Source organism: Drosophila suzukii, chromosome 3 (assembly GCF_043229965.1).
Source record: "Drosophila suzukii chromosome 3, CBGP_Dsuzu_IsoJpt1.0, whole genome shotgun sequence".
Taxonomy (NCBI): domain Eukaryota; kingdom Metazoa; phylum Arthropoda; class Insecta; order Diptera; family Drosophilidae; genus Drosophila; species Drosophila suzukii.
In genome coordinates, this window is record NC_092082.1 from 81412431 (window position 1) to 81440100 (window position 27670).

Here is a 27670-nt window from a genome sequence, read left to right on the forward strand (position 1 = left end):
CCTGGAGGGTAAGAAGATGGTTTTTGGGGGGCAGGGGAATAGTGGTCGGGTATAGAATGAGACATTCCCATTCTGCTCCAGTGAAGCATGCGAAATGGCGACAGTTTGTGTGCGCATAACTGAGCATAATCGACGCCTTTTGGTTATAATTAACTCATTAAAGTGAAACGGCAGCCGCAGGATGTGCTCGCTAAATGCGCTGCTCAGCCATCAAAGTGCACACATGTTCTCTCCCGTGTAATCCGAACCACTCAGCACACACACATATGTACGTCTGTGCGTATTATATCCCGGGAATCAACCGCTAACCCCAACAGAGCCAAACCAAACCAAACCATCCAGATCCAGACCCCCAACCAAACCCAAACCTAAACCAAACCAGACGAAGGCAAACATGCTTCTCGCGTTACGCCCACCGCCCATTGGCCTGTCTAACCGCAGGCTCGTAAATAAGAAATGAAATCAAAGTTAACATTTTATAAATCTGATTTTTATAACTTTTCTTGCACCACACACCACGCCAAACCAAACACACACACAAACACACAGAAGTACAAACACGAGCGCCGACTGTTGGGCAATTCCCATGTGAAATTGCAATTAAATTAATGTCACGCATACGCCGCGTATGGCAAACACATATTCACACTCACATTCACAGTCACACAGGCTTCCTGCCGTCTATTCAGCGGAAAGGAAAGGGAGGGGAGGGGAAGCGGGCAGGACGAGCGGCAGCGGAACAGGAACAACGGGCCACATAGCTCAGGTTTTATTGCTCAGCCGCAAACAATAACAACACGGCCATTGCGACAGCGGCAGGAACAACAACACTACACAACACAGAAACAGAAACAGGACAACAGCAACAACAGCAACAACAGTAGTAACAGCGGCGACAACAACGACTGCGCTCACAATTAGTGCGTGTTGCCAACCAGCAGCGGTTAAAGCCATAAGGTTGAGGGAACCAGGATACCCTGTATCTACTAGGATTTAATTTGTTTTTAATTTAATTAATTTAATGGAGATACTTAAATGCATCAAAGCAGGTTCTACTGACCATAGTATCTTGCTTTTAACCCCTTTTTTTGCATACGTATGTATACTGCCTTTTTGAAAACAGTGTGGAAAATGTTTGAGATTAGATTATACATTCTTAAGAATCATCAAATTAGGTATCATTGTTTGTCTAGAAATTAGAATTGCAGAAAGTACTTTCATTGAAACTCTAGTATTTTTCAAGATCTGACTGGCTAGACCTTACTTACTTAGAACAACAAGGGATTATGAGATTATGAAACAACTTGGATCTTAAAAACATTGACATTGAAGACATTGATGTCGTCGTATATGCAGTACATTAGGATCATGTATAATACATGTGCGTATGAATAGCGACTCACCCTTTAGAAACTTAACTAAATATTTCTCTAGAAAGTCACCAATTTAGTTAATAAGATAAACATAGTCATTTCTTAAATATAATTCAATTTACATTGAGGCAGTTAACATGCTAGATGGAAGTGGCTAGACCTCTTTAGAGATCTGCTAGTAGAACTAAACTCAGTTTTGATTAGGATTGTACAAATTCTTCTAACCGACTGAAACACAAAAGAAAGCTATGTTTGCTTAGGATATTTAAAATTAAATGATTGGGTCCTTAAAAATACAATAATTATGGTGATTAGTTAGCAGAAAAAAATGTTTACCAATCTTAACTTGTGTTTTTTATGATAGTTAAACTCTTTTTTTAAGTTAAAATTGTTTACCAATCTTAACTTGTGTTTTTTATGATAGTTAAACTCTTTTTTTAAGTTATAATGTAAGCATGTAAAACCGCCAGTGCCATATGACCTCTGACCCAACTGCTACCGCGTGGGACACCAACAACAGTAGCAAAATCGCCAGCTGCTGCTTGGCGGTCAAAGTTGCGGATGGGCTGAGGACGCGGATGAGGGACCGCCGTTTGTGCTCTGCATATAAATCGATGCTGATGTTGATGCTGTGAAAATTTGCTAAAATAACTACAGACATATACACGCACGCGAATCGACACATACTTGGGCCAAAAGCAATTAAACTGCTAAAACCACATTTTGTGCGAGAAATAATTGCGAAAATGCCAAAACATAAAGCCGAACAACAAACATAACCGAGTGCCGCCAAAATCGAAAAACAAAAAAAGCCAAAAAAAAGAACAGAAAATTTGTTCAGCCTAAAGCAGCACCAATATAGAAACAACAACAGGGCATCAATTACAATGGCAGTGGGGTGGGGGTGAAATGGGGGACTTGCAAAGGGGCGTCGAATAGAATGGGGGGACCCAAGAGGGATGACAAGGACGGGCTACCAGTGATCGAAACCCAACCGGCAAAAAGTCAAACCCAAAACGGCAAGGACCGAAAAAAGTGGCCAAATGGCAACAACAAATCAAATATATTATAACGCACAAAAACAAACCAAACTCAAATGCCAGCTTCAATAACAATAACACAGTTGGGCGGCGATGGGTGGGGGCGTGGTCCTGGGTTCGAGGTCGAAGGTTACAGGGGGGGGTCCGTAGTAGAGCAGTAACAAGCACTGACAGAATTCGGTGGCGGCGGTTTTGTGTTTACACTTTACAATAGGATTGCCGAGGCTTTGGCGGAATTTCACATTTTTGCCAGGGGCTTTCTAATGAAATCTCCAAAGGCAACAAATTAGTTTTCGCTGTCCCCAAAATGGGTTCTCTGGAATGGAGCAGGGTGGCTTATCTGCAAGTTTCTAATGGTGATATTGAATAAATATTGGCGAAGAGCAAACGGGATTTCTAGGGTTTGCAAAGGAGACTCTATTTTCGGTAAGGGTAGACGGTGGTATATTATAATTTTAAATAAGGATGTTAAGTAAAAGAACTTTCTTATTATGATATATTATTATTATAATAGCTTTAGTAAAATATCTTCTTTAAATACAATACTCATTTAAAATAATAAACTGTTTTGAAAATATCCTTATAATATCTTCACACCGTTAACCAAATAACCTCAGCTTTCAATTAACAAAACTTTTGGCAACCTCAAAGACGATCGGTTTCAAAACAAATCAGAGGCCCCGACGGCAAAGTTTCCTTCAAAATGGATGCCCTATGAATCGAGAAGGACCAACTTTTCGCTACCATTTCGAAACTTTGTTCATACAGTCCGATCATAAACACATCCCCAGGGCGAGCCCTCGAAAGTAGGCAACAGATGTGAATTTTCGATGGGTTAGGTCGCCGAATGCAAAATTCAAAATGCGTAAACAAAAAGCGGCATAAACAAACAAAATGAATGGCATTCGCGGTTGAGCGAAAGACAAATTAAGATTATAAAAAAAAAAGAAAATAAATATAATAATAAAAATAACACATAGCCCAGAGAAGGCAAAGTAAAGAGAAATAAAAAAAAAACGCGAATTGATTGATTGATTTATCAAATGTCTGTCATGGCAATGGTAAGGTGTGCAGGGGCGGGGGCCTGGAGATTTTCGATGGGGGTTGGGGGACTGGCAGCTGCGGCATGGCCCTGTCCATATCTTTGTCTGCGACTGTGGCGCGTTTGTGATTTGACAGACAAACTGACAGCAAGACGTGCACAGAGGACTGAGGGTCCAAAGGGGAGGGTCTTTTTGGGGGATCCAAGGGGGTTTTGGGGCGATCCAAGGGGGTTTTCGGGGGTCAGGGGTTCCCTGCCTGTCGGCGTTTATGTATGCGCGTAATTCCAGAGGCCAGTCCGCCAGAACGGGAAAGATGGAGTGAACTGAACTGAATTGGAGCGAAGTGAAGTGTAGAACGAGATGGAAGCGGAGGCGGTGCGTAGGTGTGCCTATGTCCTGGCTGTCTTTCTCACTCTGTGTTTGTGTGTGTGTGCCTGCGACACGTAGCACATTTTATTTTCCAAGTAATAAATCAATTTTCCGCACCACTAAAAATGAAAACGAAAAACGAACCAGCGGAGCTGAAGTTGACGCTTCTATCGAGAAGAAGTGGCCTGCGTACCGAGGGGTTGGCTAGTAAAAGTTGCAGTTGGGGGAAATGGAGGCAACAGTTGGCGCACCTGGGCAGAGCGTAAATTAAAGTCACTAAATCAAAAAATTCCCAAAAACACAAAGGTAGTCGGTAGAGAGAGTGAGTGAAGCCAGGCAAACGGGAAAGTTAACATTTGTTTACGTGGTTGGACGATTGCGGACGTCTTGGACGTGGAATCCAGAGCTGTACCTATCCTACCTGGTACACCCAGCAAGTTCCCCAGTCATTTATTGGCCAGAAAAGTTCGTCCCGTAGCGCTGGGATGGGGAAATGCCTAGAGTGACTAGGAATGGGTCGAAATGAGCAGCAGGAGCAAATGAGCAACTTGGCGCAAAACAAAAAGTAAGTAAAACAATTTGTTGTTTTTACACTTGCCATCCATTAAACGAAGGGGTATGCTCGGCTAGATATTATTTCTGGGTGGCAAACCAAAAAAAAAGAGGGGATTCGGGCGAAGTTGGCAAAGTTCTTGAATATTTTGCATTCCTTTACCTTTTGGCCACAATTACATCGAAGAGAGATGTTCAACAAAAAACGTGGAAGCCTTAAAATGGAGTCAATAGAATTTTAATTGATTCTTGTTTTTTTAGTAAGTTGTTTATTAAATACAAAAAAATATTTACATTACAATATAAGATTGATTAAAGTTAAAATTTAAATTGGGTATTTAATAGCTGCAAGCTTTTTGTTGCCAGTTAATTAGCTTTGCTTGGGCAGTAAAAAAATGTTGAATGTATTTCTTTTGAAGCTGAATTCCAGAGATTTTTACACCTACATGGAGCTATTAAAATTCCCGCAGACATTGTCTGCTCATATAATTCACCTACATTTTTTTTATGAGTACTTTATAAATATTCGCAGCTTTAATTGTTATAAAAAGATGAAACATTCAACTATTTTGATGCTCTAAAGGTCCCTTTTTTCTGGGAGGACTGCTATTTTTCCTGTGGAATGTTCATTCTGGCCAGCTAAATAGCATCGCTTAGTCGAATCGCTTTCATTTGGAACACACGGACTTGATTTTTTGTTTTTCTTGGCCAGTGCGGCAATTTGTTTTGAGTGGGGTCGATGGGGCCAGGGGAGCAATGGTCAGGGGGATGGGTTTTCCTAGCTTTGCGGGGTGAGGAGAAGGGCGGAGGGGAGGGGTATCACCGTCAAAGGCAGCAAAAACAAATCAAGTCAACAATCAACGGAACGCACAAACACACAGAATCACAGGCCACCGAGCAAACAGTTGGGATGCGAGTAGGGAAAGTAGGGGAAAGTGGGTGATGGAAAGTAGGAGAAATGGAGAAGGGGGGGGGGTTGTGGCAGAGACATTGGGGCAGACACCCTGTAAAAGTTAATGTAACGGCGCATTTAATTGCACGCACGGAATGAATTCCACTCCGGCACTCGGCCGCATGCCACGCCCACATTCTCCCCAGAGTGGACGAGCGTAACTTTTCCTCCTGCCAGCGGATGGGAAAAACGGGAAACGTTTGGACGGACGGACACACACAAACTTGGCTTTTTGGCCTTTCTTCTGCAACATTTTTTTTTTGTTTTTTTGGGCCAGGTGAGAAGCGGCAGTGAAGTAAGTAAAAATGGCTATTAGCCAAAGCATTTTATGTGGCTCCTTTTACTTGGGACACGCCCGCTTGGCCTGCATGCTCCTTGGAGTCCTTGCGACCCCTTAGCCCCCTTAAAAAAAAACCCCCCAGCCAACCCCGCCCATGTCTGCCATCCTTTTGTTGCCTAATGCGCTTTGCTATTTTTTAATTATAACGCAAGTTACCTGCAAATGAAAAGTAAAAGGGCTGCCAAGACGACGACGAGGACGTCCGCATCCTGTCTCAGGAAGTGGCTGCGGCCAAGACACGAACAGCCAGGACTAGGGGGGAAAATAAGAGGAAGACGAAGCAGTATAAGAGGCTGGCTTGGCATGGCCGTAGCCTCCCCCATTTTATTTTCCAGCTAGAGCCTTTCCTTTCTTTTTCTTTTTTTGTTTTCTGTGCTAGCTGCAACGATGCTGGAAAATTCGCTGGCAACAATTTTAATTGCGTAAACTGTGCAGTTTCTTGCGCCATCTCTCTCGCTCATTCCCTTTCTCTCTATCTCCCTCTATCTATCACTATCCATCTCTTTCACCAGCTGGCTGGCTGTTGCAATCTCTAGCTTTCTCTGGTATTCCTGGCCAGTTGTAGCAGCAAAGGCCAAGCTGTGGCAAAATTAAATTACTCATACGCTCAGTTGGCCAGGGCTCTATATTATATCTGCCTCTCGTTCTAACTTTCTCGCTGGCCGTCTCGACTGCGACGGATTTATTGTTAATTGGAAATGAGGCATGCCCCGACTGTTTGATGCGAACGGGAACAAGATTTCCGCCACTCAGCCGTTGAGAATCTCCGATTCGCATCCGAGGCAAAGGCAACGAAAAACACCGAAAAAACGCTGACAAATAGCACGCGTAATTAGAAATTAAGTTTCTCTTACTGGGTATCCTTGCAGCCAGGAGTGATTAGTACAATGACAATCTGAATGGGCCAACTGGAAACCGCTAGAGACTGGGTCTCCGCCGCAAAGGATCTGGAAACGGCGAGCTGGCAATGACAGAAACTGCTTCCGTGCCGAGCTAATTTATTACAAATGCTCGTCGGCATCTTCTGGCGCTTCTGGTTGCCCCATCCCCTGAATACCCTCCTCCTCCTCCGTCTGGCTGGCTTTAATGAAGGTCTTTCAATTATTTTCTAGTTATGCACTTACCAGCAACGACGTCACGAAATGAGCCCCAAACTAAATTTAGTCATTTCTGCGGAAATTTCGCTGGTAGCTGAGGCAAAAGTAACTTGATCAATCAGGAGGTACAGGCTATCTTAAATAAACTAGTTCTATAAAAATGATTAGAACAACTTCATATTAAATTACATTTCTTCAACTACACTCAAAAAACTTTTAGTTAAAATAGACCAATATAATAGTTAAACAGTCCCAACCCATGGAATTGTCATTTTGGACAACGAAATAGTTACTCTCCCAACAAAAAAAAATACAAACTACTGAATATTTGATGGTAGTATTACTATTTATTAGTAATTAAGGCAAGAATAGTTGATTAACTTTTTTTACAGTAACGTTACTATCTGTATTGGTCAATTTTACCTATAATATTGGTCTGTGTAATAAGAACAAATTTAGAAAAATCGTATCAACCCTGAAATCAAAAGCTATAACTCAGCATTAATAAGTTAATTCCTAAAATCATTTGCTGCAAATTTCTTAGGAAAATTAAGCAGATAAATTCAATGCTGTTTTGCAATTAAACATACAACCCAATTATAATAAATTTGCTTGGCTAACTTTTCATAGATAAACAAGAAAATCCTTTCTTTGTTGATGTTGATAATAATTTGAAAAAATAAGCTTATTAAACTTATTGAATTGCCATTAAGTTGCTCAGCCTGCCAATTGAAACTAAATTGCATATACATGCAGACGAGGCTTATTGTGCATTTTGCACTCCAAATTGTATTTAACTGACGTCTAGCACTTTAAATATCATAAGCTCAGTAGGATGAAGCTTAAATAATCCCGAAAAGCCGAACTGGCAGAGCCAAAACCACACTTCTAGTCGCCTAAATCTAAGCCTGCTGCAGCAAGAAACCAATTTGGAAGCATATAACTGACTTCAGGGGTTAGCTGGCGACCAAAGTCTGCATCCTTCGAGCCGTTTACTCCCTCAATTACCCCGAACACGGAGCCAGACATATGAACAACCCCACTACATACATACATAGACATATGCACACTCGTGCATATGTAGAAAGCATCAAATTAGAATGGCTAATTGCAAAGTCCTCACATCAGGACCACATTTTCTTTTGTTAACTTGCCCAAAAACTTGCCTCCAGCAATCATCACAACTGCCAGCTAGAGTGTGGGTGGGAAATTCAGGGGTTTTATAGAGCAGAGCTCTACTTTTTGGGATGGTAAGATGGCAGAATGGTGAGTTGCTGAGGAGTGGCAACTATTGCATGCTGTCCATGCCGAGTCTGCTGGCAAGCAGTTAAATTACTTCTCGTTTATTTTAAATTGTGAAAAATATGTGCAAATGCTCGGCAGCCAGCAGACATTACACAATGATACCTAACAAGACCGAACACGAAGGAGCCAAAGGAACCAAACCCTTCCTGGCTGCAATGGGGGTACAAAAAAAAAAATATAGAAAAAAGAAAGAAATACCCACACAGCAAGCCAGAAAAGACGATTGGGATTGGATAGGACAAAATGGGACAGGCTATATATAGGGTTTGGGGGCTATTCGGGTGGCAGGCCAATGCAAAAACATGGGGCAAAACTCTTCTGCAATTTGCAGTGAAAATCGCATCGCACGCGCTGTATTTTCAAATAATGCGAAAACTTTTCCGCCTATGTTTTCCCGCAGAAGAACACGAGTGAGCAAGGAGCGGCAGATGAGATGGGTCTGGGTCGCGACTACCGGGGGATAACCATCGGTACACCCCCCACCCCCCCATTCCAACTAAACTGAACTGAGCTGAACCAAACCGAACCGAACCGAAGAGAACTGAACTGAACCATTCCAGAATGCAGCCCGAAACAGAACCAGAATCCTACAAAAGCAGCACCAACTCCAATATACTTTTGTTTCTTTGCCTCTATTGTGACGCCATCTCGCTCTGGCCGGGGATAGCCATCTCTCTCGCTCCCTCGACTGTTGCCTGTTGGCTGCGTGAAATGCAATTTCTCATATTTGCATAACTGCAGACAGCAGATAGCTCAAAATAAAGTTGAAATTTTCGCTGCGGTGGCGGCAACAACAAAGCGGCAACAACAGCAACAACTTTAATATTGCCTGGCCGTGCTGCGTAATTGCCCCCCCCACCTCCTCTCCCCACCAAAAAACCCCACAACTTTAGTACCGATCAGCCCCAAATGCACTGAACCAAAGATATATTTATTTCTGAAATAATTTCAATATATTATATTAAAATAACAAAGGAATCAAATTAAAGGAGGTTAGTTACCAAATATGTTGGTATGTTTCTTAACTGTTCCTAATCCGTAAGATTCTTAAGCAGTTTTCTGTAACTATATAAAAAAGGAATTGTTTAAAATGTTTTATGTTATCATTAAATGATATTATTAAGCTGCTGCAACAAAGACCACTCATTTTTACTTAGTGGCGAGCACATTTAGTGGTCTTATATTTAGTATGTAGTTTTGTCCAAGTGCACGAGATTATGAAATACCATAAAAAGCTTATGTGAGAAAAGTATGCTTATGTTGTCTGGGAAAAAAGTTATTCTTGTTAAGTCTCTCAACTCGGTTTTTTCAACGAGACAAAGTTATTTTAAAAGTAGTGAATTAAATATAATGGCAGTGATTCCGAGTAAATAAATTTAATAGAATTGAAAGAAATATAATAAAAGCTATAACAAAATAAATTAATAATAATACATTTATCAAACGGACGATTTCTCAGTGTCATGTTAACTTTTGTCATTTAATTCCTTTTTCGTAAAAGTGTATAAACTATAATTTCTCATTATCATTTTAGGTTTTATTTAGATTAAAACTTTAGCTAGACGTTAATATTTGTTGACTGCGGTTTCCAACAGATTGGAAAATTAACATCTTATTGATAAAACATATTTGTCTTTTCAAACAATGCAGATAACGAACCAGAACCTTAACCTGATATTGAGAAATTGGGGCCTAAAATCCAGTTATCCAGCCTGTTGGGTCAACAGGTCGGCCTACAAGTTCTGGCAAGTGAAAAGGCCTAAAATTTCGCTTAGTGTATCTGCATAGCGACTGCAACAGCGGAATCCCTTCCGCTTGGCGCCAGTACGTAGTCCGTGGGTTTCCGCCAACTGTGCGCTCGATTTTACAAAACAATACGGCAATGGAATGCGACGGGGCACGGCGGCAGCCAAATCAACGGAGTTACGCAGTGGATGGGGGCAGGATTTCGGTGGGAGTGGCAGTGGGGAGTTGCAGAAACAGGAGGAGGATCTGGCACAATGCAATACACCCGTACATGCATAAGACAAAGCATACTTTCGGGCGCAAATAACCGGCGCTGCGAACGGAAACCAAAATTGAGCGTCCTTCGCAACGCAAACGCGCCACGCCAGGACCAAAAAGGAAGCGGACCGAGAGTTGGTTCTATTCTATTAGGATAAACACAAATCACAGCTGGGGGGAGGAAGAGGAGCAGGGTTCGGAGGCGGAGTTGGTTGGTCCACTGGCCCACTGGACGCAGAAATTTCACGCACAAACAAAGCAAACAATGTCGCTGGCCAAAAGCAAACATAATTGATATCGTAATCAATTCAAAAATCTGGCAAAACTAAAAACAGCAAATGCTGTGAAAACATGGGACCAGTGGTGGTGTCCCAGCCGCAGGCAGGCGGGGCTATGCACACAAGGACCCATAAAGGACCCACCGAAACCATCCGGAACCCACCCAAAAAACCCGCTGCCCAAAACCACTTTCCCCACCATCAGACATATGTGCTTGCCAGTGCGTGCCACTCAATCAACTCTGAAAAAGTCTACAAATATTAGCCCCTAATACCATTGAGACTCGCATGAAGGACGAGGGGCAGGCGAAGGATTCGAAGGACTCGGAGGAGGAACTGCACCCACGTCCACGCCCATAAAAAAGTGGAATTGTGTATAAAAATGAAGCAGCAGCCGAGAGCAACAAAAAGTGGCAGCTTCAAATAAAATTGTTGCGACAAAGGCGAAGGAGCAGCTGAAGGAGCAGTCCTGGCACAACGATAACATTAAGACGGAGTATCGAAAAAATGTGTAGTTCCGCACACACACATATACACTCATCGTCTGAGGCGACGGCAAGAACACAAAAGCTGAATAACAACACAATCAAGCGAGGAGCTTGGCGGCTTTGTGGGTGGTAAATGGGTGGTTTTTGGGGGGTCGCTGGGCCAGGGGCGCCCCAGTGGCTCGGGGAGGGGGGCGAGCGTGTCTGGGCATAGGCAGCAGCACTGCATAAGTTGCCAGCGCCAGGCGCAAGCGGCACGTAATAACATTTTTCTAAAGAAAGCGGCAGCAGCAACAAGAGCAGCAACAACTACACTTTGCGAAAAAATTACACTTTTAATATTTAAAAATTTTTAAAATTAGAGTTTGTAATAAAATAGTTGTACTTTTAAACTAAAATTAATGTTCAAAGTTAAAAACTACTACAAATATAATTTAGAAAAAAATTTAAGATATATTTTATGTCACTAAATAAATCTAAGAAACTAAAAAAAAGGTTGAAAAATCTAATTAGAAACTTAGTTTGAAAGCATCAGCTAATATTTAGAATAATATTTTTTACTTATTCCATTTTTATAATAAAGCATGACTAAGGCAAATTCACAGAACTTAAAATATTGATAATATAACTATTTGATATTACTTAAAAATTTTAATGCATTATTTTTGTGGTTCATGCTTAGAATGAATAAATAATAAATAAAAGAATAAAATTATTCTAAGTATATATAACATTTATAGAACTCTAAGTTAAGATATCAAATTTTTTTTATAATTTTATTCAAGTATTAAAACTTTCAACAACTCCAAGTAAAATACCAATTTGTAAACACTATCAATTACAAATGTTTAACATATTATATTTACCTATAACAACCATAAATAGTGTAATGATGTAGAATTTTTAGAATAGTATATTCCAAATGAAAAGGTTACCACATTTTATTGGGCAAATAAAAACAAGAATAACTTACTAAATCGAGTTAGGGAAAGTTCGATAAAAAACAAAAGTCAAATAAATCGAATAACTTTTTGTTTCAGTGTCCCGCGAGGACAACAAAATACCATCACACAGCAGGGCAAACGAAGATGTCAGGCGAAGGAGCCGCCGACGTTGGAGAAGCGAAAGGAAGCGAAACACAGCCAAAAAAAAAAAAACAGGAGGAGGAAAATCGAAGGAATAAAGAAATGTGCGTGGCGTGTCCTGGCTCTTGTGGAATGCTGTCAGGAGACAAGTTATTGTTTTTGATTTCATTTTTCTTGCGTTCTTGCGTTTTCCCAGCCGCCACTCCACTTTACGAGCTGAATGCGGTGGGAGTTCGGGGACTCCAGTTCATACATATGTGCGATTGGGGGACTTATTTCCATATAGGGAGATCTTGGGAGTAACCCCCGAATTGGTTAGTTCGGCTAATCGAGGTATTTCGACCGAGCCAGGACCCGTCAGGATCTGCCTTGCTTGGCTTTTTTTATGAGACCTAAGAAGATTGGCGCTGCCTGCCTTATTATTATTATTATTACGATTATAAAAAGTTGCCCTAATCCGAGTGGGTAATTCATTTCTGAGAGCTAGACGAGCCAGCTGGACGATGGGGGAGCCCCATGAAATCTCCGGACTCCGGAAAATGCCGGGAAACTATGACGGAAATCTTAACACTAAAGAACCCTTATGGGAATTTCAAATGTGCACAAGTAGAGAACGTGCTTTTCTTTTTAGCACAACTACTTTTTTGGGGCACGGAAAGGTTTGTGATGGCCATATACATATATGAGTATTTTTTATACCAGAGCAGTTTATGTCTTTTGCACTCAATTCGAATTAAATTATAATAATTGTTTGCGAGATTTATGCCATAATTTTTGAAAGCGCTGACAGCTTTCACTATTTAATTAAGGTCAATTTATAATTGAGACCCCAATTGATAGATGATTTCGTTTATGAGAGCTTAAAACGAAAAACGTGCAAATTAAACTGAAAGCTGTCGACTTAAAATTGTCAAGCGAATAAGCTCATACTTTTAAGAAGCTTATTTTAAAAAGACTTAGAAGATAAGCCAGTTGTCAGAATAAATGTACTTCAAAAATGTTTACATTACAAATCTAAGAAGAGTTAGGTTTATTGTTGCCAAGTCAAATTTAAGGTAGCTTTATTTCAGTTTGTAACCAATATTAAACTAATTATTCTTACAATATGCTGCTCTTTGGGTAAACCAATAATTTCACTTATTTCAAGTCCAAGATATGAGCAAGTAACTTTGCAAATAATTGAATCCCAGCAGAGGTCGAAGTTTACAACATTCGAAAACTCCGATCATTAGGTGAAGTTTTCTTATCAAGTCTTATCCACACAGCAAAAGGCGAAACCGTAGAATCATCAAGTGGTACAGCAGTGGGTGAAAAACAAATAGAATAAAAATAAAAGTAAAAGTAGAAAAATGCAAACGATGTGAAAATGTGAATAAACCAGCAATGACAATCAATCATTCAGTTAGTTGCAGCAGCAAACTTCAGCAATTTGGCCCATGGCAGCAGCCCCCTTTAAAAAAGAATCCCGCCCCCTTTTCCGAACGGGGGGTCATTAGGCCCCCGCCCCCAAGCATTTTGGCAGCCGCAATTCTGGTCTGTTTCACTCGCAAACTAACTTTCGGGTAAACTTTCTAATAAAATAGCCCTCTATGCGCCCCAAGGTCCAGGGATCCTGGCAAGTAACTGTTTCTGTTCCCATTTTCGTGGCAGTGGTTATCCCTATACCCAGAACCGAGAAACCCAGTTCGTAGGACCCCAAGAAGAGAGTCCAAGGAGCAGGAGCGACCAGAGCAACCGCAACAGGAGCACCTGCAGCGGCGACCGAGAGTCGAGGATTCGATTCACTTTTTCTGTTGTTGCAGGCACAATGCAGTTACCAGAGTTACGAGAGAAAGCTTTTTCCTGACTTTCTCTCTCTTGGCTGCCCGTTTCCATTTTGTTCCGCTTTCCCACATCCATGTGTGTGTGTGCTTGAGTGAGTGTGTCTGTGTATACATGGCCGCAACATCCGTTACAATTTTTTACGACTGCGGCGCTGACGTTGATGTTACTGCTTTGTGTGTGTGTGTGTGTGCTGGGGGGAAGGTCCTGCCACATTTAAGGATTGAGGAAATTTTTGTGGCCTCCTCCAGTAATGATATGGGATGTGTTGGAATTTCAAGAAGTTACTCCAGATTTCTTTATTTATTTAAATGAGCAGCCAGCGAGAATGCCACAAAGTCAGGACCTGTCTGTCTGTGTAATGTGTCTGTGTTTGTGTCTGCCCCCGTGTCTGTGCATCTGTGGTGGTGGCCAGCCAACCAGCATCTTCAATTGACTGACTCGCTGACTAACTGACTAACTGACTGACTGACTAACTGACTGACTGACTCGCTGACTGAGTGAGCATACAACTAAATGAGCGTTGTTATCGGTCCCTGCCGCTCCCTCGGCGACTGTCTGTCTGCCCCCGAACCTCCTTACACGGCACGAAATCAAGTGGCTATGCTAATGAAGCCTAATCAATTATAATTGCACAACAGCGACTGAGCCCTGCCATAAAAGAGCAGCTGAAAATATTAAACAGTGGTCTAGGAATATAAATAGCAGTGGCGTGAAAATGGCAATCTCGACTCTTAGCTATTTTTAACGTTGTATTCAAAATTTACTTTCAGCAATGTAGCATAGGAGCTTAAATACATAAATAAATTATGAAAATTTTGATAAAACTCTTCGTATTTTAACATATTTATAAGACTAGCAAAACTAAAGATCTATAAAAAATGATGTATTCTAAATTGTATTACTGAATATGTAAGTCTAATAACTTACATTAAACAATATTAAGAAAAAGGAGAATTTGATTTTTATATATTTATATATAATTTTTATAATTTTTTTTGTAATTTTAATGTAGTTTTTAAAAGTAACTATTTATGATTTATTGTCAAGTCTCCCAAAATATTTACAACTTGTTAGCCAAAGGGTATCTTTTAATAATACACTATTTAAAATAGCCTGATTCCTACAGCAAATTCCCATTAAAAACCTTCCTCTTTTTTCTTCCAGTGTACGACCGTCTGACTGGGTGTGTGACTGTGCGTATAATTGTGAGGGCAACCTGCTGGCGGCGGCAGTTGGCTGGAGGTGGATGTGGATGTGGAGGTTCAGGGGAGTGGAACAGGCAGCAGGCAGCAGGGAACAGGGAGCATCAGCCAAGGAGCAAAGAGCAGCCAGGAGCGCTGAGCCAGCAGCAGAATCAGAGGATGAGGATGAGGATGAAGGACCAAGGACCAAGGACGAAGAATCCCGGAGAAGATTCAACTACCCGCAATCCACAAGCAACCAAGCAACGTCATTGAAATTTATGCACGTTGTACTTTCGTGTAGTGATATTTGTATTGGGAATTAAAACTATGCCCCCGGGATTATATCCTAATTTTTGGCGCTGTTCTGCTTTGGTTGCTTCGCATCCTTCTTGCTGATGTCTTATTTTCCATCCACCCTCTGAACACCACCCACCTCATTTCCCTTGGCTGTCTGTCTTGCCATTGCCATTTTTACTTTTCATTGCTTTTGTTTGCCGTGTAATTAAAATAAAGGCGTGGAGTAATTGCTGAGGTCAGTGGGCAGCGGCAAACAGAGGCGTGGAGTGCTGCACTGGGCCATCGGTACGTATACGTAATGTTAACTAAGCTCAGCGAGAGCAGCGTTGAAATTAACACTTTTTTCCCTTACCTCTTTCTTTTTTTTTTTTGGCTAGTTTAGCTCGTTGCTGGCGTTTTTTGTGTGGGCGTATGGGTATTCCTTGGAGGCCAGAGCTGTGAATTACCGAACAGCAGATAAAATTCTCAGTTTAACACTTTGTTAAAATGCTACCCATACGGGGATGTGCTTACGTTCGTTTACGTTTACGTATACGCCATGTGGCGTGTCCGCCCATAAAGTGTGCCAACATTTGGCACCCCTCACCCTTTACACATCCCCGATCCCTATCCTATACCCAATCGCAATCCCTAACCCACTTAACTGGACTTTGGTCACGTTGATGTTGCTGCTGGTTGCCTTTTCTCGATGGTTTTGCCTGGGCGCCTGCGGTAAATTTCATTTTGCAGGGCATCATTAGACGGAGAGACCCAGAGACCTAGATTTCCATGCTAATTGGATTCGCAATAAAGGCGGGAGAGATCGAAGAATTCCAGCCGTCTTGCCAGAGAATTTGAAGAAAAATTAAATTCCCCAGTCAACATGAATGTTTCATTTGCCACATATTTGGCAAATGAGTTATGACCGCAAAAGAATTTCGCCAGACAGACCAAAAAAAATTGAGTCAAATAAATTATTAAGACCGAATTTGATGAATGGAGTTGGCTGACAGTACATATATGTGGGATTTCTTGTCGGGCAGAAGAAGAGGAAAAAAGGTTAACCCGCAAGGCAAATTCAATTCATAAACTGTCTGAGGGTAGGCCAACCTTTATCGACTTGTCTACTTAAAATACTTAAAATAAACCGAGAAAAGTTTATGGCAACTCCACTTAAACGAACCCCAAGGCAATATACTTCGCAGAAAAACCCCCTTCGAAACTCCTCCATGTGACTCTAATCAGCGCTTAATTATGCATGCTTTCCGGGGCCAAAAGTCCCCCATTAATCAACATCATTTATTGCCGAGCAAGCTGCTCGAATTCAAACTCGAATTGAAATTCAAGCTGGCAGCCAAAAATGCCAAGTTCGGGCCACGGTGGCCCCAAATGGCCTAGAAGAGGAGCCAGAAGCCAGGAGCCGGGCGCATCTAGAGCCAGAACCAGGACAACAAGCCAACTGCCAACTAAGCCAAATTGTACGCTCAAGTGCCATAAAGCAATCAAAGTTGATATCAAAGTACCACACTGCTAACTTATGCTCTCATGTATTCAATTAGGACAGCTTTTCGAATGCCCTGCCCGGCAGGCCCCATACTCCCTCCACTTTCATTTAAAAGAATTAAGCACTTTTCTGCAGCGCAACCGCAGCCAAGGAGATGAAGAAATTGCTGCTGCAGCTCCTGGTCCATGGTCCATGGCCATTTTCCTGGGAGCTCCTCCTTCAGGAACTTTCAACAACTTCCTATGCCCAAAGTTTCCACAAATTAGTTATGCAAATTATGTGAGTCGCCTTCACCTCAGCAGGGCTCCATCCCCACCATCTCTACCACCATCTTTAAACCCCACCGAATAACACCCCCCCACTGTGATCCGGCATTTAAAACAATGGCTTGCGACCCTTGGCTGCCCCAAAAGTAAGTCCTCCCAGCTGAAGTCCTCCCAGCCCGATTAGGACGCATAACAAAGTAGAATTTGTGTAAGTTCGTATTTAACATGCTTTATGCATTCCTCAATTATAAATAGATTAAAGTCCCGAATAGACTAAAGTTAAATGTTAACTTTCCGGCCAAGGCGGACACCATTCACAAAGCAATTAACGCAACCGACCCATACCCCATACCCATACCATCCCAACACATTTGTCCTCTTAGGCCGAAAAGGAAAGGCAGGAACCCAATTTAACTGACTGCCAACTTTCCACAATCACTGGCCATCATCAATTTCAGATTTTGTTGTATGTTTTATGAAGCAGTCAAGGCACAGGACAGCCGCCCGTCAACAAGACACTTGGACAGACAAACAGACAGGCTCAGAGACAGTCGGCGATGTGGTGGGTGGTTTGAGGTGGGTGGCACTGGGTGGTTGGGAGGCTGGAAGGTGGGGTGGTGCTAGGTGGTCTTCGGTGGAAAGTGAAAACAATGCCTGGCCGCAAACGGCTGTCCAGGGAGGCGACCGCCTGCCGAGTGTGTGTGCGGATGCTTCTTGCTGAGTGTTTACTTAACCGTAAGCCTGACCCACCGACCCTACCCACCCAACCACCCATCCATCCAATCCAAACCCACCCACCCATCGACCCCCGGCGGTGTGCTGAACTTGAACCACACAGAAACAACAAAGGCGAACAGATAAACCAGCGACGGGGAAAAAAAGGGTTGGTCGGGCATCTTAAAGGATTGCTCAAGTTGGCCAAAACCAATATGTAAATGTGCGTGTTGTGATTAAGCACAAAAGCAAAGTAAGCCAGATACAAAGACGGCTGGTCAGACAGACAGACGGACCGAAGAGTTTTCTTGTCCGAAGTCGAAGCTGGTAGCTGGAAGCTGGAAACTGAAGCCAAAGTCCCGAAAGCCAAAATCTCCAACCGCACCGCACACACATAATGTGGGCCAAAAACGAAGCCAAGCAAAAACGCAGCCTTGGCTAACTTTACACACCTCAAGTGTTTGTTTAGGTTGCTTTGCTTTGCTTGGGGTTTTTGGTTTTTGTTTGAGCGATTGCCCGGAGCCGGGGGAAAAACACTTAGGAAAAATTACCAAAAAAAAAATATAGAAAGGATTAGTGCAACTCGTTCAACTTGAGGGAAAAACCATTTCTCAGTGGTCAAAAGTAGTTTTGAAAGCCCAAAAAACTTCGAAAGCATTTGCAAAGCCCACAAAGGAGCCCACAAACAATCTGAAATATGCATTGAAATTTTTAAACAAAATTAAGAGCATTAAAGAAGCAAAATTAGTAAAGTGATTTTATAAAGAATTTACCCATGGTCTAATATTTATAATATTTTGTAAAAGTTATATAAATCAGTTATTGGTTAATTCATTGAATATAAACTTTGGTAAAAATACTATACTTTCATCTTAGATTTTTCCAAATATAAAAGAATTATTCATAAGATAACATTGTTAATGTAAGCTTAAATAAAAAAAAGGTTTATTATATCATGGGAGTTATAATAAACTCTGCGAAAATTATACAAATTTCAATTTAAAAAAAAATATAATATGATTAATTTTATCTTGGAAGCTATACAAATTCTACAAAACATGTATAAGTTTCAATTACAACAAAAACATGTTTTAATTAATTTGAAAATAGAGTGTTTCATTAAGAAAATGTTCTTTATTATAGTGTAGGTTGGTGGGCGTTCTGCGGCCATGTGACGCCTTTGTTGTTTTGGCCAGCAGTATTATAAATCTTTTCCGCCATGTAGGAAGCGATCAGATCCCGGGTCCTGACCCTGCCCCCAACACTTCCTCATGGCCAAAGACAATGCCTCGGAACCCTATTAGCGTAGGTATCCTCCTTTCTCACACGGAGTGTGTGAAGTTTTCAGGGGTCCGGCCATAAATTGCAACCGCCAGGTGAGCGGTAAGTGGGTGCTGGATGGGAAGGGGTACGAGGAGGGCTAATGGGTCACTCCTTGATGTATCACACAAACAGACACAAATGATATTTATGCTGCCGCAGTTGCTCCTGCCCCAGATCCTTATTCTGCTCCTTGGAAGGAGCCCGTGAGGCTTCTTATGGACAGCAGCCGCGCTCAGCTCGGTGTAATAAAAACTAAAATCCGCACAACAATATGTGCGAGGATAATGCCATTTCCGTTTTATGGGAAATCCTGTTAGTCCTTCGCTTGTGTGTGTATGTGTGTGTGAGCTGTGAGCGTTCGCATGTGCGGCTTCCTCGAGGAGCCCCAAATCTGAGCGAACGAAGGAGTTACGACTACACCGGGCCAAAAAGAATAAACCCGGGGAAAGAGCTATTGCGGTCGCCATGTTGCGATAGGAAATGGTATTCGCAGGGCGTAAAGGCGGCAATGGTGCCATTGGCATTGCCAATGCCATTGCCACTGCCATGCGTGCCAGTCGGGAATGAATGGATCAGGGATCAAATTTTATGGATTGCCCCGGCATACTATATGCGCACTCCACACACATGCCGCACTCACATAACAATGAAGTCAGAACTAAGAAATAAATTCCACAAATTTCATTAGCCAGGGAAGTGGGAGTCGCTGGGAATTTAGAGTGCGCAGAGATTCGATAACAAAAGATGGGATTGGAAAATTATTGGCATTCGGAGTCTGGCAAGGTTAAGTGAAAGATTCCGACCTTTGGCTCAAATTAATTTATTAACTCCACCATAAATCTTTGATAAGTGGGTGAACCCGAAGGCATTTTAAAGCTAACGCTTAGAAATGGTATAGCAAAATCAAAATAATCTCAAGGAGTTAAATACCCATAAGTGTTCTGAACAGTTTTGTATAATATTTGTTATGGCCATGCTCTAGAAAAAGGTTTTCTTATGAATCACAAACTATTTTTATAATCTCTACTAAAGCTATTCTAAAAAGAATGTTAACAAAATATTATAATCTGAATTTTAAAAATTACATATGTTAAGAACTTATAAAAAATAAAGAGAACATAAGTCATCTTATTTTTCAGATAATATTTATAGATTGTTATAGATTAATATTGTATAAAAGAAAAATATCACAAATGAAAGACCAATCTATTCCAAATATTTATTTTAATAACTATAAAAACTCAAGAACATATTATCTTACACCCCGATAACTTTCCCCATCGCGGACTTACAATCAGCTAATCTGTCTTACATATTTGCATATCGCCTCAGCTTCAGCTTGGATTACGATGGTTATTCATTAGCCGCATTCCTGGACGCCCTGGGCCAACAACTAGGACGCTTGCTGCGGTTAGCCGCAGGACTTTCGCCCAAACCCCTTCCCCCTTTCCCACTTTCCACCACACACCTCTCTATTACCATCTCTCTCTGAGCCATAACTAGGCAAACCTTTTTTGCTCAGTGTGTGTGTGTGTGCGGAACGGCAGGAAAAACAAACGTCCGACTCTCTGTGTGTGTGTGTGTGAAGTAAAAAGCGCAACTGGAGAAGAGACGGATGGACAGAAGGACTGGAAGCGGAAAGCCGGAGAGTAAGAAAAACCATAACTAAATCCATTGCCATAGGAAAATCCAAAGCAAAGTCTGCGATGCAAATAGTAGAGATTATGGGACTGCAGATGTATGAAGAACGAGACCGAGATGGAATGGAGCTGGATATGGTGGCTAAAACTGAAACCCAAGGCGCGGCTCTCAGGGGTCGAAAAAGGGGGGGGGTTTCCGGGAGTTACGGGTGCTACGGATAGTACGGGGGTAGACGAAGGTCCCTGGCAGAAGGTGTTATGTGTACGTGTGTACGAGTGTATGAGGCACAATAAATCTTGCAAGGGTGCCGAATGGCCAGGCAAGGGGCTTGAGGCTTCGGGCCTTAGGAGCTTGGGCATTGGCATGGATTTGAGCCGGGACGTTATCCCCATCCTTCCCTTAACAAAACCCTTAGCCACCTCGGCCACCACCCACCGCGCCCCGTCAGTGAAAACCAAAACCAAATAAAACTGACATTATGCGAAAAGCGAAAGCCATAACTAAAAGTTGGATAACGTGGCCATGATGGAGCCGTAGTGGAGTGGGATTGGGGAGTGGGCGAGAAATCCGGAGCAGAAGCAGCCGTAAAGTTGATACTAAAGCAAAGAGCAGACGAGCAAAGCTAAAACAAATCGGAGATGATATTGTCAAGAGTGCTAGACCAACAAGTACCCCACAATTTCCACAAAACGATAGTAATTCAGATAGGTTGGTAGACTAAACTTATAATAATCAAAATGTTCCTAATAATAGAGGGTAGTGGGGAAACGATTTGTAATAAGAGAGATATTTTTTATTTATATTATTTCGGGTCAAAATTTATTTGGGTCAAGGAGTTCGCATTTGTTGGCATTTTATACGCGAACACTAAGGGGAGTTTTTGGTAGTGTCTGAACACTTAACTTGTGTATCTAATAAAGTGAAATGTCAAAAGAGTTTAATTGCTAAACTAAAGTTTTTTGTTATATTCCAACGAATAGATATTAAACCTGGTAATCTAAATTAAGTCGTAAAAACTTTATCATTATTATGAAAATCTCAAATAAGTTTTTCTATAAAAAATTTGTAAAAAAAATAGTCATATTAAGGCGGTCATTTCATAAACTAGGTCTTTAGTTCGTTTCCGTTAAAATTAATGTTGGTATTAAATTGGTAACAACTGTACCTTTATACCACCCGCGTCAATGCTTTCTAAGCAGTAATAAAAAGAAGTTCCCAACAACACCGAATGATATTAGGTTATCATTCTAATTGCTGCTCTGGAAAAACTTGAGTCACTCCAACAGGTTTCAATTTGTACATCCCGGAAGCTCCTTATTGGATCATTAAATCAAGAGGAGCTGACCTAAAAAGCTGAGACCGCTTAAATGCTGCTAAGCGAACTGAGTTTGTTCCTTAATCGCTTACAGAGCCACCCAGGACCGCCCGAAAGGTAAAGGTGGCTCCCTAAGCCCGCGAAACCCAACCAACTCCGAGTGCACCACAATGGATTTTGCCACAGCAAACTCCACCAGCACGAGCTGAATATTCTCCGATTTTACCCTTTTACTAGGGGTTTTCCAGGGGGTGGGAGGGATAGAGATATCTGGTATGAAAAACAGAAACAGGAAAATAGAAATGATAGCAAAGTTGCGAAAGGTATGCGGGATGTAGAGGGGCTTGCTGAAACGGAAATCGACTTTGGTAAGGAGTTTTTCTCGTACCTGTGAATCGGAATCTGAACGCTGCCGCTGCACCGAAGTTATGCAAATGTAAAGTTGTTCGTGCCTGGCCTCCTGGCTGCTGAATCCTGCGGCAGGATCTGCTCCGGCTCCAGCTCCTTTGCCACTTTCTCCACTCCCTTTTCCCGCTGTCAATCGAAGGCGGTGTCGCGAGTGCTAATGACGTTTGCTTTGATTGCGCCCCGCATGCGAAGCCAAATCTGAGCCACAACTCACAACTGTCATTTTCGGCACGATATTTGTACTGGGCTATAGAACCAGATATGATATATGTATATGGATGCTACCCTTCTTGAGTGTCTATCTCAGCTGTTCCTCCTTGGTCCTCGGATGTCTATTTATTTAATTTGCATGCAATTTTCAATTTTTATGCGGAATACTTGGCATTGACAGCAAACGATGCGCACATTTCGCATCGCCGATGCACAATAGAAATTGAATTGCAAAAATTTGTTTGCCCGTCCAGGGCAGCAGGCAAATGGATTGCGAATATATATATTGTGTAAATAGCGGATTTTGGAGGGCTCTTCACGTCTTCACGCCAATGTCACAAGGAGCAGAGCAGCTTCCAGCAGGATGCGAATGCTCAAGGAGCCGAAAAAAAGGGAAGCTGAACGAGTTGAAGAAATCGCACAATTTGGCGGCGAAGATGTCAAGTATACGCCGCGTTGCCACTGCCACACACCGACTGCAATTACAATGGTGGCCAACAACAATGGTGTGGCATGGGGGGGGGGGGGGGGGGGGGGCTTAGAAGGATATGCCGGCTTGCCAAACACAGACACACACACTCACATTCACACACTGGCGGAGTTGAAGCCACAAATACGTACGCGTCGCAGGATCCAGAGGAAAAGTCTGAGTCTGATTCACGAGCAAGAAGACAGGCGACAGATCCTGGGGTTGCCCACACACACAGTTGCAAACTGAAAAATCGCGCGAAATTTTGGCGACTAAAAACCAAAACAAAACAACAACTTGGTGTGTTCGTTTAGATCACGAATGTTATGATTATGATTTAAAATTCAGCTGCTTTCCACTACCGAACGCTCCGAAACTGAATTCGCAACTGAGCCAGGATGGCAAAAGGATGCTGCCATCTGGAGCCGAAACGACAGGATGCCGAACACAGGATGCCGACGAGCAGGATGATGACGAGCATGATGACGAGCAGACTTCGTATCCTTCGGATGCTGCCTCGGAGAGCTTTTCTGGCGAGAGAGCGAGAGGAACTGGCATTGGCGACGTGTGACTTCGTTAAATTTCTGCGGCGACAGCACACAAAACGGATTCGGAAGCGGAAGTAGCAAGTAAGCGAGCAAGGAGCGCTCTGTGTGCTTGTGTGTGTGTGTGTGAGTGTGCCCCTGTGTGTGTGAGTGGGCGGGCTGAGTGGGTGGAGTGGCGCTGAAGTGGGCGAAGTAGCGCCAAGTGGCTGGCTAAAGTCGACTCGCGGAGCACGACCAGAATGGAAGTTTTGTGTTTGTGTTTTGCAATGCCAACTATACACACATGGTCCACACACACGTATAAATACACACATATATTTATATATATATACATTATAACCCATACATACTCATGCTGTGGCATCAATATTCACATTCGCACTTGTGCGAGTATTTTCTGATTTGCTGCAATCGCGTTTGCCAACAACAAACTTGGCTAACAACAACAGCTCCCGGAGTCGAAATCGGAGTGGGAGCGGTTAGGGGGTGGGGTAGGGGTATATTCCTACGGATGTTTGGTAAATCTTTGGCGCCGGATACCAGCGCTCCAGCCGGAGAACCGCCACCTTAGATCGCCTCCCCCCGCGAGACACGGTTAGACTCTTCTCATATCTTTCTTGGTCTTACACTGGGAAAATTTACAAGAAACAAAATAGATGCTTCCTAACAATCACCATTTTAGGCTGAGATAAATAAAATGACTAACGGAAGCTTTCCATTTACTTAACTACAAATATCAACAAAAATAGGAATTTAGTTTGGAAATTTTTTTTTTTTAAATACACCTTTTTCCTATAAATAATTGTTCACTTTTGTTAATTGGTTATCAATTCTAATTTCAAAAAAAGTTTGTCAAGGACATTTATCATAAAGCAGTTCGTGGTTTAACCTTTGATATAAAAATATGACAGTCTAATGGTAACTATCGAATACTCTTATGCAGAAAGAAAGGTAAGAATACAAATTAAAATAAATTAAGTAAAAGATTTTTATTTGTAAGAGCAAATATTTTCTCATGCTCTTAATAAAAAAACCCATTAAGGTCAAAATTAAAAATCTTTCTAAAAATTTTAAAGGTGAAGAACATTTTCTTTCAGTGTTTGAAGCCTGCACCCATGGGTGTGTATGTGTTGGTATCGATAACTAATAAAAGCATTACATTTATGTTAGAGCCAAGCGCTGTAGCCCCTTATTTTCCCCCTTCGTTTTGCCCTGGGCAATAATTCAGTTTTCATTCCTCTGTTTTCCTCAGTTTCTCATTTTCATTTTGCAGCCAGTGCATGTGTGCCTTTCCAACCCCCTTCCCAAACCCCCCCTCCACATTTGTGCCACAGTCATGGCCAGCTAATTGGAAACAGGAGCCAACTGCGCTTTCTTGGGCATTTGGGTGTTTGCAACGGCTTCAAGAGCTGACTGCTAGTGTCTCGTTTAGTTGCCAATTGCTTAGTTGATTTTCATTGTCTGCCCTTTGGGCCACACTCACAGGTGGCTAAAATGAGGGAAGGGGGTCGGTGAAAAGAGGGAGTGTGGGTGTGGAAAATGCAGGGTTTTCCGCTGTATTGGCTTGTAAGTGAAACGATAAACGCTGTGTAGCTCGCTGTCATTAATTGGCTGCCGGTTGATGTTTATGTCGTTAGCTCTTCGTTACTGCAAGAGGGAAAAGCGGATTGGATGTTTAATAATCTCTTCACATTCAGCTGGTTTCACTGATTTTCCTACTCTTCCTTCCTGCCGCTTTTAGCTTGATATTCAATTAACTTTTCCAGGACACAAATCTAGGCGGGTTCTGTAAGGGACAGCCTGTACAAGCTGAATGTTAATTAATAATGTTTGTGTTTGTAGCTGGTGGATCTGGTGTGTCTCTCAGATAGTGCTGTTTATGGTGTTTAGGCGTGGGCCAAGAGGAACCATTTCCTCACCTCAAACGGCTTCCGTTTGATCCTGAGAGCCACATCTTCGTCTGCATCTGCAGTCCAGGTCCTGCTGTTTGTGTCAGGCTGATGCTGCTGCTGCTGCTGCGTTTACCTGCGACGGCGAGGGCGAAAAGAAAATATCCGGTTTTCAACCGCAAACTGCACTTTTCTACCCATTGTGCCGGGCTCCATTCGTTATCCTGCTGAGTGGCCCCATCCCAAGGATATGCCAGCCCATCCCAGACAGCAGAAACCCACAAACACACACACACAGCCAATGGACAGACACACGTTCGGGACATTGAATTTGTTTTGGGTTTTGATTTTTCGATTTCAGATTGCACGTTTGAATGGCCAGGACCAGAAGAACCAGAAGCAGTAGCAGAAGCATAGCCAGAATCGGAATCGGAATCAAAATCAGGAGCTGGCCAAAAGGACCAAGGAAGCGAGTGCCGACCTAAGTCGTTGCTGAAGTGTTGACTGCCACATTTATCGCAGCTGCATCTGCAGGCCACATGAAAATATTCCAATTGATTGCAAAGTGCTGGCCATTCAATAAACTAATTAAATACAAGTGGCGTATAATTAATTTGCTGTCGAGCACCGATTTCTCGTCTATATCCGGGGAATTGAATTTTTGTTTATGCCCATCCTTGGACTAATTAAATTTACCAGTCTCCTGAGAGAGAAAGCGCATTCTACTGTTTTCAAAATCCTAGCATTGTAGATAGAAAATTCATCAATTTTCAGCTCAATTCGCTTCTCGCTTCGAGCATTCAAATTGTGTTTGCATTCTCAATTTTCATATTTCTCATATTTCTAGCTGTTTCCCTCAGTTTTTCGTGTTTGTCTTGGCCAAATGGAAAAATTCTGGGGCTTTGCTTTCAATAGAAGAAGTGAAAATCACCTCTCAGTTTCACTAGAACAAAGGAAGAAAAGGAAATTGAGTTAATTTTGCAGTCACACTCGGGGGCTGGCTTTAATAAATATTTGAGTCCGGTTGCCAGTAATCGGCTAATGAATCCTGTTGCAGTAGCAGCAAGTCGATTTCCAATGGAGTTTTTCCCCATTTTCCATTAGCCAGTCCGGCGGCGGATGGCTTGAGGCTCGAGGGATGCAACATAGAAAGGCTTTTATCTCCCAGTTAATGCACAATGGATGCAGTTAAAGACTGCCGATGCGGCTGGCAGGGATCGAGCTCATCAAACTGGCATGCATGGCCTGGCCACATAATTGCAAATGACACCGCAAAGGGGTTTCCCCCCGCGATTCCCTCTCAGCTTTTCCGCAGTCCGGGGAAATGTTTCAAGACTACTTCTGTGTTTAGGCTCTTTCTCCGCTCTTTTTCCCCACAACCATTTTCCTAGTTTTTTCTTGTCGTCCTTTGAGCCCTTTGACTGTAGTTGTAGCTCCAACTGTTACTGCAACTGCAATTGCAACTGCACCTGGCAGCGTTTTCCACTTGTTTACCACTGTTTTCCTGGCCTTGGCTTAGCTTTCTGCCATAGTTGCCGGTCGTTTGTTGCCTGTTTGTTGCATATCAGGGAATAAGTATTTCTGGCATTATGGCTATATGAGTGCTACGACACACGGGGAAAAGTAGAGCAATAAAAAAGCAGAGAAAGAGATAGAGAGAGAGATACAGGGATAAGGCGAAAGAGACAACTCTAATACACTTAACCCTCGGCTTGGCTCACGGGAATCCGCTCTGCGATTTCCCTTTTGCTGATTGTTTTAGAAAAGCCCTTTTAATGGATAAGCAAGGATCTGTTGGGGATGATTTCAGATTTTCCCTAGGTAATAATTTTGCGATTTTCTGAGAATTTCAAGTTTTTTGGATAAATGGACTCGGCCAGTAATTTCTAACGTTTCTTTAAAGTAATAAAATTATTATATTTTATATCAATCTATAGATATATTTAATATAATTAAACGAAACGTTATTCGTTGGAGTTCCTTAAGTACAAAATATGAACACAATTGTATGTTTTAGTAAACTCGTTTTAGATGGAGTATTTATTTTTAATTTATTAAAGAACCTTTAACACTTTTATTGTTATATTTATAATATTATTGTTAAATCTGTAATTTCATTGGAGCTTCGTCTTCTTTGACTACCTACAAAATCTGTTATTTATTATTTCATATTTCATAA

The 27670-nt window shown here is 42.1% G+C and overlaps 1 protein-coding gene across 2 annotated transcripts in view; it reads right to left on the reverse strand.

Moving 5' to 3' along the window:
- DIP-gamma (Dpr-interacting protein gamma) overlaps positions 1 to 23450 on the reverse strand; it is a 58344-nt gene extending 34894 nt beyond the window's left edge. Inside the window, exons 1-2 of one of the 2 annotated variants that reach the window (XM_036817677.3) lie at positions 23210 to 23450; positions 22359 to 22710 (exon numbers count right to left, since the gene is read on the reverse strand). The gene's annotated coding sequence lies outside the window, so the exon portion shown is untranslated. Of the gene's footprint in view, positions 1 to 22358; positions 22711 to 23171 lie in introns of both variants that reach the window. The other variant, XM_065866332.2, reaches the window with a different exon arrangement.
- Between the last annotated feature and the right edge of the window lie 4220 nt (positions 23451 to 27670).